Here is a 13202-nt window from a genome sequence, read left to right as displayed (position 1 = left end):
TCACCAGGGACGGGGTCACCGCGAGAGAACGAATGTGAATCGCTCCAAGAGCCGCGGAGACACGGGCTAAAAAAAAAAAAAAAAAAAAAAAAAAAAACGCGCGCCCCAGTGACGCCACTTCCGCTTCCTGCCTCAGACCTAATGGGCGGGGCTCCACAGCTCTGGCTGCCAATCATGTCGGACCATTTCAGGCAGAGAAATTGTAGTTCTCCCCGCGTGGGTGCGGATGGCCCCGGGGCTCCGCGCGGGGGCTGGGGGCAGAAACAGACCCAGCCGAGCAGGTTGAGGCTGGAAGCATGCCTGTGGGCGGGGCTACCGGCGGAGGGCTGGGCCGACACCGGGGGCGGTGTTTGGGGCTGGACGAGGACCAGCGCGGGGTCTAGACTTGGGCCCGCAGAGGCTGGGGGTGGCGGCTGGCGCCGCCGGTTACTCTTGAAAAGCTTCTCTTTCAGTCCTCACCTTTCTAGAGCCGGTGCAGTGATTCTCCCCTAACGATATGCCTGCCAATCCATGAGAATCTCTCTCCTCCATTCGGTCAATCCCCTATTGAAGCTTTATTTCCCCCTCTTTTTTTTTTATTTGCCTTGGACACTATGCCAAACTCTAATCATTGATTCCTTTGTGTTTTCGGTGTAATGACATTTTTCTGTAACTTTATTTCTTCAAGTATGTACTTCTGTTTTTTGGGGTTTTTTTTTTTCCAATCTTACCGTATGGTCCAGGGCCTCCCATACTGAGTTGTGAAATAGCACTGACACCAGGCATTCCTCACTTATTCAGGAATGGTTCTAAAGTTTCTCTGGTGATTTTGTTTACTGTGCTTATCAGTGGGTGGCATTTGTGGAGTTAATAAAGGTCTTTTAAAATCCTGATTAACTAGCACATTTTACCAAAATTATTCGTGTGCTTTATTAATTGTTTTTCATGCGTCTGTTGAATAGATAACTATTTTGCTATGTGAATGTTTCATCTGTTGCTGTACAAAATATTTAACTTTTATGTAATCAAAAGAGTCTTTTTTAAACAATAATTTCTGGATTTCCTGCCTTGCGTTAAAAATTCCCTTCAAACTCTAGATTACATTCAGATTTCCTGGTGTTCCTCTAAAATTTATTATTTTTAGTGACATTTTAGTCTTTAATCCTCCGAGAATGTATTTTGGCGTGTGGTGTGGGGTAATGGATCCAATTTTTTTTTTCTTCAGAAAAATGGCCGCTTGTAGTATCATTTATTGATAAACTATCCTTGACCTACTGATTTGCAATTCCACCTTTATTAGACAATAAATTCCTATATATACCTGTATCAATTTGTAGACTCTTCCATGCCAGTAATATTTACTTAAGCCCATATCATACTCTTTTGATTACAAGAGTTTTATATTAAGTTTTAACATTTAGAAGTAAAAATATAATGGGAGCTAAAGCCTGTTGCATCTTATGCTTTAGGTGCTTCAGAGACATGACATTTTTTATGCTTCTAATGATGTAGCAACTGTCATGATTTTCTCTTTTGTTTATTTTCTGCGACAGGTATATTGAGATATAATTTACATACTATACAATTTACCCATTCAAAACTATACCCTTCAGTGTTTTTAGTATGTTCACAGAGTGGTGCAACCATCACAGTTTTAGAACATTTGCATCACTCCAAAAGTGCCCTTTGGTTGTCATACCCTCATTTTCCTACTCCCTTGACGTCTAAGCTGACATGAATCTGCTTTCTGTCTCTATAGATTTGCACTTTCATTTTCTAGACATTTCATCTAAATGAAATCATACAATACTTTCTTTCCAATTGATGTGTAGTGGTATCACATCACTGTTTTCTTTAGGTCCTCTGTAATTATTTCCAGCAAAGCTTTCTAGGTTTCAGTATGATACTGGCTCAAGACAAAGTTGACATGAGAGAAGCCATGTTGTAGAAAAGAAACCCTGTTGTTACTTTGAATGACATCTGACAAACTAACCCAGGTGGATATGCACCCTCCAGGGGATCTAACTCCTCTGTATATTGTACGACCCCTGCTTGTGCATGTACCTTCCAGCTGCGATAAGGTGATGACTTTGTTCTTTTGAGTTCCTTAGGAATGTGATGACCCCTGAACAGAAAGTCTATGCTGATAGCCATCATCAATGAAAACTGAAAGATCTGGTGTGGCACTCCCAGTCTGTACCACTAGAGGTCAACATTCCTAACCCCCTCCCCTATGACCCACCAGCCTATAACTGCTGTAAGACTTTGTGCCCCTTAAGATGGTTCTTTCAGACAGAGTCGGCCATCTTCCTCCTTGCTAGCAAGCTGTAATAAAAAGTCCTTTCTTTCCTACCACCTTGCCTCTGACTATTGGCATGTCTTGTGGCGGGCAGATGAACCCTCTTTTTGGGCAGTAACAAGTATAGAAGTCTTTCACCTCCTTGGTTAAATACCTCCCTAGGTATTTTATTCTTTTTGATGCAGTTGTAAGTGGGGTTTTTAAAATTTCCTTTTCAGATTGTTCATTGCTGTCTATAGAAACACATTGATTTTTCTGTGTTGATATTGTACCCTGCAACCTTGTTGAATTTGTTTATTAGCTAGAGTAGTTTGTGGTGTATAGTGTGTGTGTGTGTGTGTGTGTGTATATTAACCATACAGCTTGCTTTTCTTTGCCTGCACAGTATTACATTCTACTAGTGTTCCCTCATTTATCTAAGTAGTTTCATAGTGACTGACAGGCAGGTTGTTCCCAATACTTTTATTTGACAACAATGCTGCAATGAATAACCTTGTACACAGAACATTTTCCATGAATATGAATGTACCTGAGTGGTAAATTCTTATCATTTAAATTTCTGAGTCAACTCTAAAATCAGAAAATGCATACATGAGGGCATTGAGGTATAACAACGACAAGGCGTGTTAATATAACTGCAAATAGTTTAGCATTCTTTCATGAACATTAACAATTTTATTACTATTTCATAAGCGAAAGCATTATTTTACTACTCTTCTCCCATCTTACGATGTGTTTCCTCGAAAATAGGCCCTCAACACAAAGGCTGTGTGCAGATGGTTTTTTGGAGGGTAAGTTTGATCCCAAAGAGCAGGAGTACACACAATGGGAGTCAAACAGAGAAGGAAGGAAAGACGCTGAAAGAAATCATTATCATTTTGATCCCTCTGTGGTGACTGGTGCTCAATGCCACCAAACCCTTCTGAGGTGCTTTATGAAATGTGCATTGGAACTTTCCACTAGGTGGATGAAAAGACATCAGCTCATGTCTTCTACTGGCCAAGGGTGACCCTACAGGTATTAACATCCCCACATTTCTGAGTTGCATGTTTATGAGTAGATGCCCTCAGATGTCCCATGTTGTGGAATCAGAGAAGCTTCAGGGCAGGAAGCAGGAGGAATGTGGTGTGGGCCTGAGGCAGGTGCTGTCTCGTTGCAATTGTGCAACTGTTTTCACAGCTTCCATTAAAATAATTAAATAATACTTGGCTGGGATACAAAGACGGGGCAAGAGGATTTTGAATTAGTGCCTCTCTTAGCTGGCTAGGGCTGCCATAACAAATACCAAAGACTGGGGACTTAAGCCACAGACATTTATTTTCTCACTGTCCTGGATGCTGGAAGTCCAAGATCAAGCTACCAGTAGGCTTGGTTTCCTTTGAGGCCTCTCTCCTTGGCTAGCAGATGGCTGCTCTCTTGCTGCCTCTTCATGTGGTCATCTCTCCATGCACAAATGCCCCTGGTGTCTCTCTGTGACCTTATCTCTTCTTCTTATAAAGACATCAGTCAGATTGGATTAGAGCCCACCCTAATGACCCCATTTTAGCTTAATTACCTCTTTAAAGGCCATTTCTCCACATACAGTCACATTCTGAGGTACTGGGAATTAGAGTTTCAACATATGAATTTTGGGGGCAAACAACTCAGTCCATGTCAGTGCCCAAGATGTGTGTAATATACCCTTCTGTAAATATTCCCTTTTATTAATCATGTGGGAAACATGCTATCTAAACCCTAGTCCTTGTTTCCTTTTCTATTCCATTATTTATACTACTATTAGATATGGATTTTGGCTTTGAAGAGGGAAATTACCTAAATTTTACATGTCAGTAAAATGTATATGAAAAATAAGACATTCTGAAATTAATAGATGGATTAATGGAAGAAAGAAAGGGAAATCCACTCTACAAATTTCTGACAGTTACAAATGTTCGGTTTGTGTAGATGATTTTACTATCAGGCAAAGACTGGGAGAAAGAGCAAATTGGAAACATCTGCACTCCCAAGTTCATTTCTAATTCCAGTATTAGCATTGGTGTGATTGATTTGTGCCTTTAAATATCTATTATCTGATGTCTAATAAATACTGGTGTGAAGTTTGAAACAAAATAAAGGCCCATTTTCATAGAGTTTACATTCTATTAGGAGAAAGAAAATAAACTAATGTATAAATAAATAACAAAAATAAAAACTGTGATAAGTGCTAATACAAAAGTAAAGACTAATTAGGAAATCTATTTTAACATAATGTTATAGTTACTTAACCGTCTAGGACAATGCCTTGTGTGAATCTGTTGATGTTGTCGATGGTGTTACTCTCTCTGATATAACGTTTGAAAGGAAGGAAAAAGAGAATGAAGGGAAATTATTGAGTTTGTTCTTGTAAAGGTTCAGTTGATGAGCCTATGAACCACCCCACTAGTAATATCTAGTTGGCAGTGGCATTTGTTGGTCTAGTGTTCTGTCTTAATGGCAGTAGTGGGAGAGACAAGTGAGTTTACAGAGAAGGAGGTGAGAAAACATAAGATTATGCTTGGCTGAGCCTTACTCATGATCCTTCAGTTCTCAGTTTAGCTCTCACTTCCCAAGGAAAGTCCTTCCCAATTCCTGACCTTCATGCATCACAAATAAGCTCTCATGGGACACTGTACATGTTGTCGCAGGTCACAATCCAAATGGCAGATGGGGTGGACTGTTGTGAATCCTGTGCTATGTGGCCCACTTCTCCCTTCAGAATTAAAGTTTTCTTCTTTCAAGTGCAGGGAGCGCAGCCATCTGACAGCCCTCAGCCTTCAGCCCTCATTGAGAGGAACATGCCCCACTGAAGGTCACACCACTTAGATCTCTTCCTGTGGGAGCATAACTGACAAACAGACATCTTTATCCACCACTGTGTTCGCACTGAGGTTGCTCCTGGGCTGCTCCCAGCAACTGACTGAGCACAGCAGAGTACCAGTGCATGCCTATTGCCATGGTCACACAATGAATTGATGATGAGGCTCAGTTTCCCTGCCAGGACAGTAATGACTCTTCTTGGCATGAGGACATGAAGTGCCAGGCAGTAGAAGTTCAATGGGATTTTGCCATGTCTCTGGATTTGTTACCCCTTTAGGAGTCAAGACCTCTAAACCTGCAGAAGCCAGAGGTGTGGAGACTTGAAGCACAAACTCCCCAAGTGGCTCACTGGGAGTGACGTTAGGTGCAGCCACCTCTACTTCTAACCCTTGATTTCTGGACTCCTGTGTTCCCTAAACTGGAGATACATCACATTATGATTGTCGTTGATTTAGAGCGTAGACTGCAAGCTGTGAATTATGTAGTGAGTACTTCCTGTGTATTCAAATGCCTGCATGAAATATGATCATTCTCTTTGAAATGGAATGTCTTTCTGTATGCTCCATTAATTTTTTTTTAACTCTCCCTTACTTGATACTCTTTTTAGGCTATGTTTTACTTCTGTCCTCTTTTTCCCTGTCAAACTTTATATATAATTTATACTTGCCACCTATATTTCCTCAATACTCACTCTTCAACCCACTCTATCTGGATGATTTCCTCCCCTGTCCCTCCATGTAGAGGTAAGAAATGGAGCCCTCCCTATATCAACAAAGGCCTCTATGTCACCAGCAAATGTCAAGGGATGTTTTCCAGTCCTCACTTGGTTAGTCCTTTCAACAAAACCAAAACTGTTAACCACTCTGCTTTTCTTCAGAAAGGACCTCTTTCTCTCCATGACGTTGTGGGCACCAAGTGATCCATAAAATATCCCAAGATTCTTCAAGGGAAGAACATCACAGAAAGTTGGTTCCTGGGTTTGGTTCCCTTAGAAATTAAACTTTCTTTAGGAAACATCTTATAATATTTAAGTCAAATCAAACAAAGAAGAGTCTCTCCTTGAAGGAAATAAACTCATTGCCAACCTTTGCTGCTTGTGCAGACACAGCATTAGCTGAAAATTTTCCATTCTCTTATCTTTGTACCCCAAGGCAGCTGAATTATTTGGAGAGAATAGAGTCAGTACAAAAATTTATTTAATGAGAAGCTCTGAAAATTCAACCCTCAAAGACTGAAAACTTTAAACTTGTTTGTGTTGCCCATTACCTATACTTCTCTGATCTCAGCCAAATGCAAACCCAATTGGGCTTCCCAGAGACAGACCTCAGAGAATAGAAAGATTCAGTGATAACCATCAGAGACAGTTAGTGTGTCCCAGTGAGGGCTGGTGGAGTAGGAAGGCAAAGAGGAGAGAAAGTGGGTACTGGGATTTACCCCTAGAGTAATGAAACTGGGACAGTCCCATATTGATTGAGTCTATGATGGTGAAGTCTCTATACTTTGAAGGTACTGTAGTTTCTACTGAAACCAGTCTTTTCCAGCTCTTGTTCTGTTTCCTTCACTCTCTTTTTGGAATCTAAAGCCCCTCTCCGATGAGAGTTATTTTCCAGAGAGTCTCCACCACTTCTCTAGTCTTTCCCAGAATTCTAGGCTCCTGTTGGATTTCCTGTGTCCAATTATTTATTCACTAACTACTCACTGGAGATCTATTATGATGCACCAGGTATTGTCTATTTTAGTCCTCATGTGATTGGATTTTTCTAAAAAAATCAACTGATAGCTCTTAATAGTTCTGTATTGACTGACTGTATTGATTGTTCTTGTTTTCTCACCTTAGTGTCCACAATATCATTTTCAAATAATGTAATTATTTCTGACATTCAGTACTCAGGCCAATTTCCTTTTCTCATCTTACCAATCTCTTTAAATGTTCAGGAGACTATTGTGTGATTGAAATCAGAGCAGACTTCCTTGGTCTGTTCATGAATTTAACACAAATATTTTAGTGTTTTACTGTGGAATATCCTGTTGGCTGCAGTTTTAAAACTACCATTCTTTATTGGGTTTAGAAATTGCCTTTGGTTTCCCCATTTAGTGAGAGGCTCCACCCTGGCTGCTAACCTGGTAATGGCTCTTACATTTTCTCAAATACATTTTGTGCTGTGATTATGGTTATGATTTCTCTTCATTGACCTATTTTCATGATGAATTATGTTAACAAACGTCACAGTATTAAACCAACTTCCCATTCCTAGAATAGATATTACTTATTCATGATATGTTATTCTTTTAAAATAGATATGAATGCATTATATTTAACTTTACTATTCTATTTTGTGTCTATATTCAGGCATATATGAGCTTGAGGATTTCTTTTATGAATCATAGTTGATGCTTTTGGTCTCAATCTTTATTATACATCTAACATTTGTGTTTCGAGCAACTATTATGTGCCAGGCCCCATGTAAATCACTGGAAAGATGATAGTGAGCAAACACAGTCACATCCTCTGACCCACAAATAAAAATAAAATTACCAACATCGAGGGATAGTACAGGATGCTGGACTTGTGGGCCTCATCCACTCTGGCCTCCTGACCCTCACTTTCTGTTCTCCATCTCACTGGCCTCTCAAATCCCTTCCATTCCCAAGCTCACCAACCCACAGGGCAGTCATGAATTCTCTTCTCTCAGCCCAAAATGCTCGCCCTTTCCTTATTTCCCCTGGTTAACTATTACACATCCTTCCTCTCACAGCTCAAATATTCATATTTCAGAGAAGCCTTTTCTACCCATGCTCCCAGACTAAATTAATCCTTAATGATTTTTTCTCTCTTTAATTAATTAGCATTCTCTAGACATTAATATCACTGCGGTATTTTCTGTCATGGATAATGTAAACATTTATTTTCAAATCTTAAACTTGCCTTTTAATTTTTAGGATGATTTGATTTTTAGAAGCTTTGAATATTTTAATCAAATCTATTAATATAATTTTTTTACAATTAACTGCACTGATCGTTAATACATCACATCCCCACTTCCGAGCATGCACACATGAGCACATACTCTCACACATGCTTTGTATATTATTTTAATAATTTTATAATTTTATTGCCTCCTCTTATCTATGTAGTCTACATGCTTCTCCCTCTTGGAAGAATCCATCTGGCAGGCAGTCTCTGAAAGAGGGAGCCATAGGGATCTTTTGTTAATTAGTGCTGCACGGTGTTTCAAAGAGGTAACAGACCTGAGGTGTTTATAATGATCAGAATTCCATCTTTGATGACTTCCCTAGTTTAAGGGAACTTTGATAAGTGATACCCATGCAAGACAGATTTATCGTGATGTTAAGATGGGAAACTAACATTTATCAAGTGTCCACTGGCATGGTATGTGACAGGAACTACAAAATAAATTACTTTCATCATCTAATTTAATTCACTCATGAGTCTTACAATGTAGGGGATATTTACTACTCCCATTGTAGAGGTTAAGTAAATGCAGCTAGGAGAGATTAAATAATTTTCTGAAGGTCACACAGATAGTAAGTTAGTGGATCAAAATTCTATCCCAGGAAGTCTGACTCAAGATCCCATTTTCTAAATCACAGCTCTATATTGTACTTTGGTTCCTTTATATATAAAAAATAATAATTGTCATAAAAGGAACAAATTAACAATGATAGTAACGGCTATCACTTATTGAGATCCTGCTGTGCACAAAGGTTTTATAAATCTCTCAAAGAAGGTAATAGCAGTAACCACATCTTTATAAAGAAAAAATAAAGGCACATGAGAGTTATTTGTGACATCATGTAAAGCATCAGGTCACAGAATTAAAATCGTTTGAGTTGAAAACCCATGTCTTAACCACTATTATAGAGTTATTAGAATGAAGGAAGTATGGAGATTATCAAAGAATAAACTTTACCTGTATTCAATTTTTTGGAAGAATCATATCAAAGAAGAAATTGGTTTATGTCCATAAATTCAAATAGCAGAATTAGAACTAGTGTGTAGGAGATAAAAAGAGAGAGAGGATTTCTGTTAATTAAAGTCTAAATGGTTAGATACATTTAAAATTGAAATGGAACACCACTTGATTGAATGAATCACTGTCATTGTGAAAACTCAACAGAGGGTAAAATTTGTCCACTCAAAGGTGGAATCAAGAGGTGCTGACTAGTTGAGGTGCCATTTGGATGTTCATTGAACATTGCTTTTGCCTCTTTATCTGGCAGACATACCAGCGACATGGAAGCAGGAAACCACATGGAAGTATCAGAATTCCTCTTCCTGGATCTCTCAGAGGATCCTGAGCTGCAGCCCCTGCTGTTTGGACTGTTCCTGTCCATGTAAATGGTCACCATGCTTGGGAACCTGCTCATCATCTTGGCCATCAGCTCGACTCAAATCCCCACACCCCCGTGTGCTTTTTCCTCTCCAACCTGTCCTTTGTCAACATCGGCTTCATCTCCACCACCATCACAAAGATGCTAGTGAACATCCAGACACAGAGCAACAACATATCCTGCACAGGATGTCTCATTCAGGTATATTTTTTATGGTTCATGCTGGAATGGATGGTTTCTTCCTGACTATGATAGCCCGTGACTGGTTTGTGGCCATCTGCCACCCCCTGCACTACATGGTCATCATGAACCCACGCTTCTGTGGCCTCCTGGTTCTGAGGTCTTGGTTGATCATTTTATCTGTCTTCCTGTTTCATATTCTACTGATGATGTGACTGATCTTCTGTGTAGGCACTGAAATTCCACATTTCTTCTGTGAACTGGCTCAGGTTCTCAAATTAGCCTGCTCTGACACCCTGTTCAATAACATCTCCTTGTATGTGGCCACTGCCCTGCTGTGTGCATTTCCTCTCACTGGGATCCTCTTTCCTTACTTTCAGATTGTCTCCTCCTTAATGAGGATGTCCTCTGCAGGAGGAAAATATAAAGCATTTTCCACCTGTGGGTCTCAACTCTCTGAATGTCTTTGTATTATTGGACAAGCTTGGGGGTCTACCTCAGCTCTCCTGTGACCTGTTCTTCCCAGGGAAGCTCCATAACCTCGGTGATGTACACCGTGTGGTCACTCCTATGCTGAACCTGTTCATCTATAGCCTGAGGAACAAGGATGTGAAGGGGGCCCTGGGAAGGCGCCTCACCTGAGCAACCTCTTGTTCACGATGGGTCACTGACCTCAGAATTTAGTAGACATTGTGGGCCCCAAAGGCAAAGGTTGAAAATTTAAATCACCTGATTCTTTTTCTCCCCTAAAACACATGCTTGTTTTTTTCTATTCCCAAAGCACCCATGACTTCACTTTTATTTATTTTTGTATTAGTCTCTCCTCAACAACTCTCTCAGTAATTCCTTTTTTACTTTTCCTCCCTATATGCTATCCATAAATTTCTGTGTTTGGTCTGCTTTCTTGTAGCCATTCTTAAGAGTTCTAACTTTAGCTTTAAAGCACTTATCATATCAAGTGTTGACTTGGTTTCCCCCAAAATTGTCCTCTCAAATGTTGATGTTCTTCACTTTCATTTGGTTGTTTGCTTGTTTTCTCTAGAAGAAAGGGAATGAAAATCATACAGTCATCACAACAAAGTGCTTATTGCATCAAGACTGTGCTTGTTTCTTCACATGTATGACTTTATTTCATTTTGAAAACATTTTTTTGAGATATTTTCAATATCGTATAAAATAATAGAGAATGGTTGGGATTTTTTTAGGTTAAAATTTTTAATATTATTCCTCAGCAGTCTAGATTTTGGTTTGTCAACCCCAGCAATACTGAGATTTTTGTTCTGTATTATTTGTTATAAGGGTCAGTCCTGTGTATTACGTGATGTTTAACGCCATCCCTGACCTCTACTCACTAGATGTAAACATGGAGTTGTGATAATGAGAAATGTCTCTAGACATTGCCTATTGTTCTGTAGGGGGCAAATAAGCGTGATTGAGAACACGAGTAAAACAATTCCATGGGTGCCAGAGTTGATGGTGTTAGCTTTCAAAGTGATGGGATAATAGGAAAGCAACATTTTAGGAAGGATAAAACATTCATTTAATCTTGGAAAGGTTGAGTTGAGGGGTCTACAGAACACCCCATTGGTGCTATTATCTCAGGTCAAATGTATTGGTCTGGTGTTCATCAGTTTGTACGGGCGGCAGTATGAATCAAGCAATTATACAGAAAGAGGGAGAAGTTCCTGTTGAGATAGTTGGGAGATAGGAAGACAAGCGATGCTGGGCTGAATACTACCCATGATCCTTCAGTTCTCAGTCATAGGCCTCACTGGATATGTGCTCTCATTGGACACTACACCATCCATCACAACATTAAACACTATTGTAATTAAATAATTATTTCTATAATTATTTTATTGATGACTGCCTGTTAACAAACTACACCTGAAATTTGAATTCCATCCCTTCCTAACTTTCGCAGGAACTTATGCTCTCCCTTATCTTTTCTTGATCCTGTGTATTCCAATGTGTGCATGCAATGTTATAATGTCAAATGTCATAGGAATGTTCCACATTCCCATTTCTTTCAATGAAAGTGAAGCTCATTCGTAGACCCATCCTCCCCTTTGGGTATTTCTTCAAACTTTTGGAGATTTTGATTTACACTTGCCACGTCCATTTCCACTCTGCTCATTCTCTCTTCTACCAATTCGTCTGGAGTCTTTCTACCTCCATCACATTTGCTCTCCCTGAGGTCTGCAGTAACCTATATCCCAATTAATTCTAAGGGATATTTCCTGTATTCAAATGTTTGATTTTTCTGTAGCAATATCACTAATGGATGCCTTCTCTTTCCCAAAATAGGGATCTTTCTCATGAATTTCATTTTTCTTACAATGGGATTCTGGGGGTCAAGTCTCTTGTACTCCTTGTTCTATGGGACAGGCCTGGGGGTACACCTCACTTCTGCTGTGATCCATTCTTCACAGAGAAGCTCAATAGCTTCAGTGAAGTGGACCATGGTCATGTCCATGCTGAACCCCTTTGTCTACAGCTTGATGTACTTGGCTCAGTATTCTATAGTTGTATAACAAATTACCACAAGATTAGTGGCTTAAAACAATGTACTTTTTTTATCTCACAATTCCGTAGGTCAGAAATCTGACATGGCTTACCTAGGTTCTCTGGTCAAGGCATCACAAGACCGAAATCAAGGGGCAGCCAGGATGAATTCTCATCTGGAGGCTCCAGGGAAAAATTGCTACTAAACTCATTTTGGTTGTTAACAGAATTCAGTCCTTTGTGGTTATAGGACTGAGGTCCCTGTATTAGTTTCCTACGGCTGCTATAAAAATTAGCCCAAACTAAGTGGTTTAAAACAACACACATTTATCATCTTACAGTTCTAGATGTCATAAGTGTAAAATGGGTCAGCAATGCTGTATTCCTTCTAGAGGCTCTAAGAGAGAACCCATTTCCTTGTCTTTTCCAGTTTCTAGAGGCCACTGGCATTCCTTGGTCCCTAACCCCCTTCCTATATCTTTAAAGCTAGTAGTGTAGTCAGTCTCTCTCTCTCTCTCTCTCTCTGTCTTTCTCTCTCGCATCTGCTTCCATTTTCACATCTCCGTCTGATCCTCCTCTTACAAAGATCCTCATGATTACGTTGGGATTGGGCCAACTTGGATAATCCAAGATAATCTCCACATCTCAAGATCTTTAGTCACATCTGCAAAGTTTCTTGGGCCATGTAAGGTATATATTCACAAGTTCCAGGGACTCTGAAATGGACATCTTTGGGGTCTATTACTCTGCCTGCCACAGTCCCTATTGCGTAATATCTGTCAACCAAGGGAAACTCTTAACTCCTAGAGGCTCTCTTCATTCTCTAACACATTACCTTTTCCTTCTTCAAGCAAGCAATGACATGTCAAATCTTTTTCATGCTTCAAATCTCCTACTTCCTCTTCTTTGACTAGCTGGAGAAAACTCTGTTTTTTAAGGGCTCATATGATTACATTAAGATCATCCAGATAATCTCCTATTTTAAAGTCAATTGAGGGCCGGCCCCGTGGCTTAGTGGTTAAGTGCGCGCACTCCACTACTGGCGGCCCGG

At 39.8% G+C, this 13202-nt stretch overlaps 1 long non-coding RNA gene across 1 annotated transcript in view; it reads right to left on the bottom strand.

The window, feature by feature from the left end:
- Positions 1–27, bottom strand: part of LOC101398916 (uncharacterized) — a 148046-nt gene extending 148019 nt beyond the window's left edge. The window contains exon 1 of the long non-coding RNA XR_015550225.1: positions 5–27. This is a non-coding gene — a long non-coding RNA (uncharacterized LOC101398916). The remainder of the gene's footprint in view (positions 1–4) is intronic.
- Positions 28–13202: the final 13175 nt, after the last annotated feature.

Source organism: Ceratotherium simum, chromosome 39 (assembly GCF_057802395.1).
Source record: "Ceratotherium simum simum isolate JZ-2026a chromosome 39, ASM5780239v1, whole genome shotgun sequence".
NCBI lineage: Eukaryota > Metazoa > Chordata > Mammalia > Perissodactyla > Rhinocerotidae > Ceratotherium > Ceratotherium simum.
This window is presented reverse-complemented; position numbering and strand designations above follow the sequence as displayed.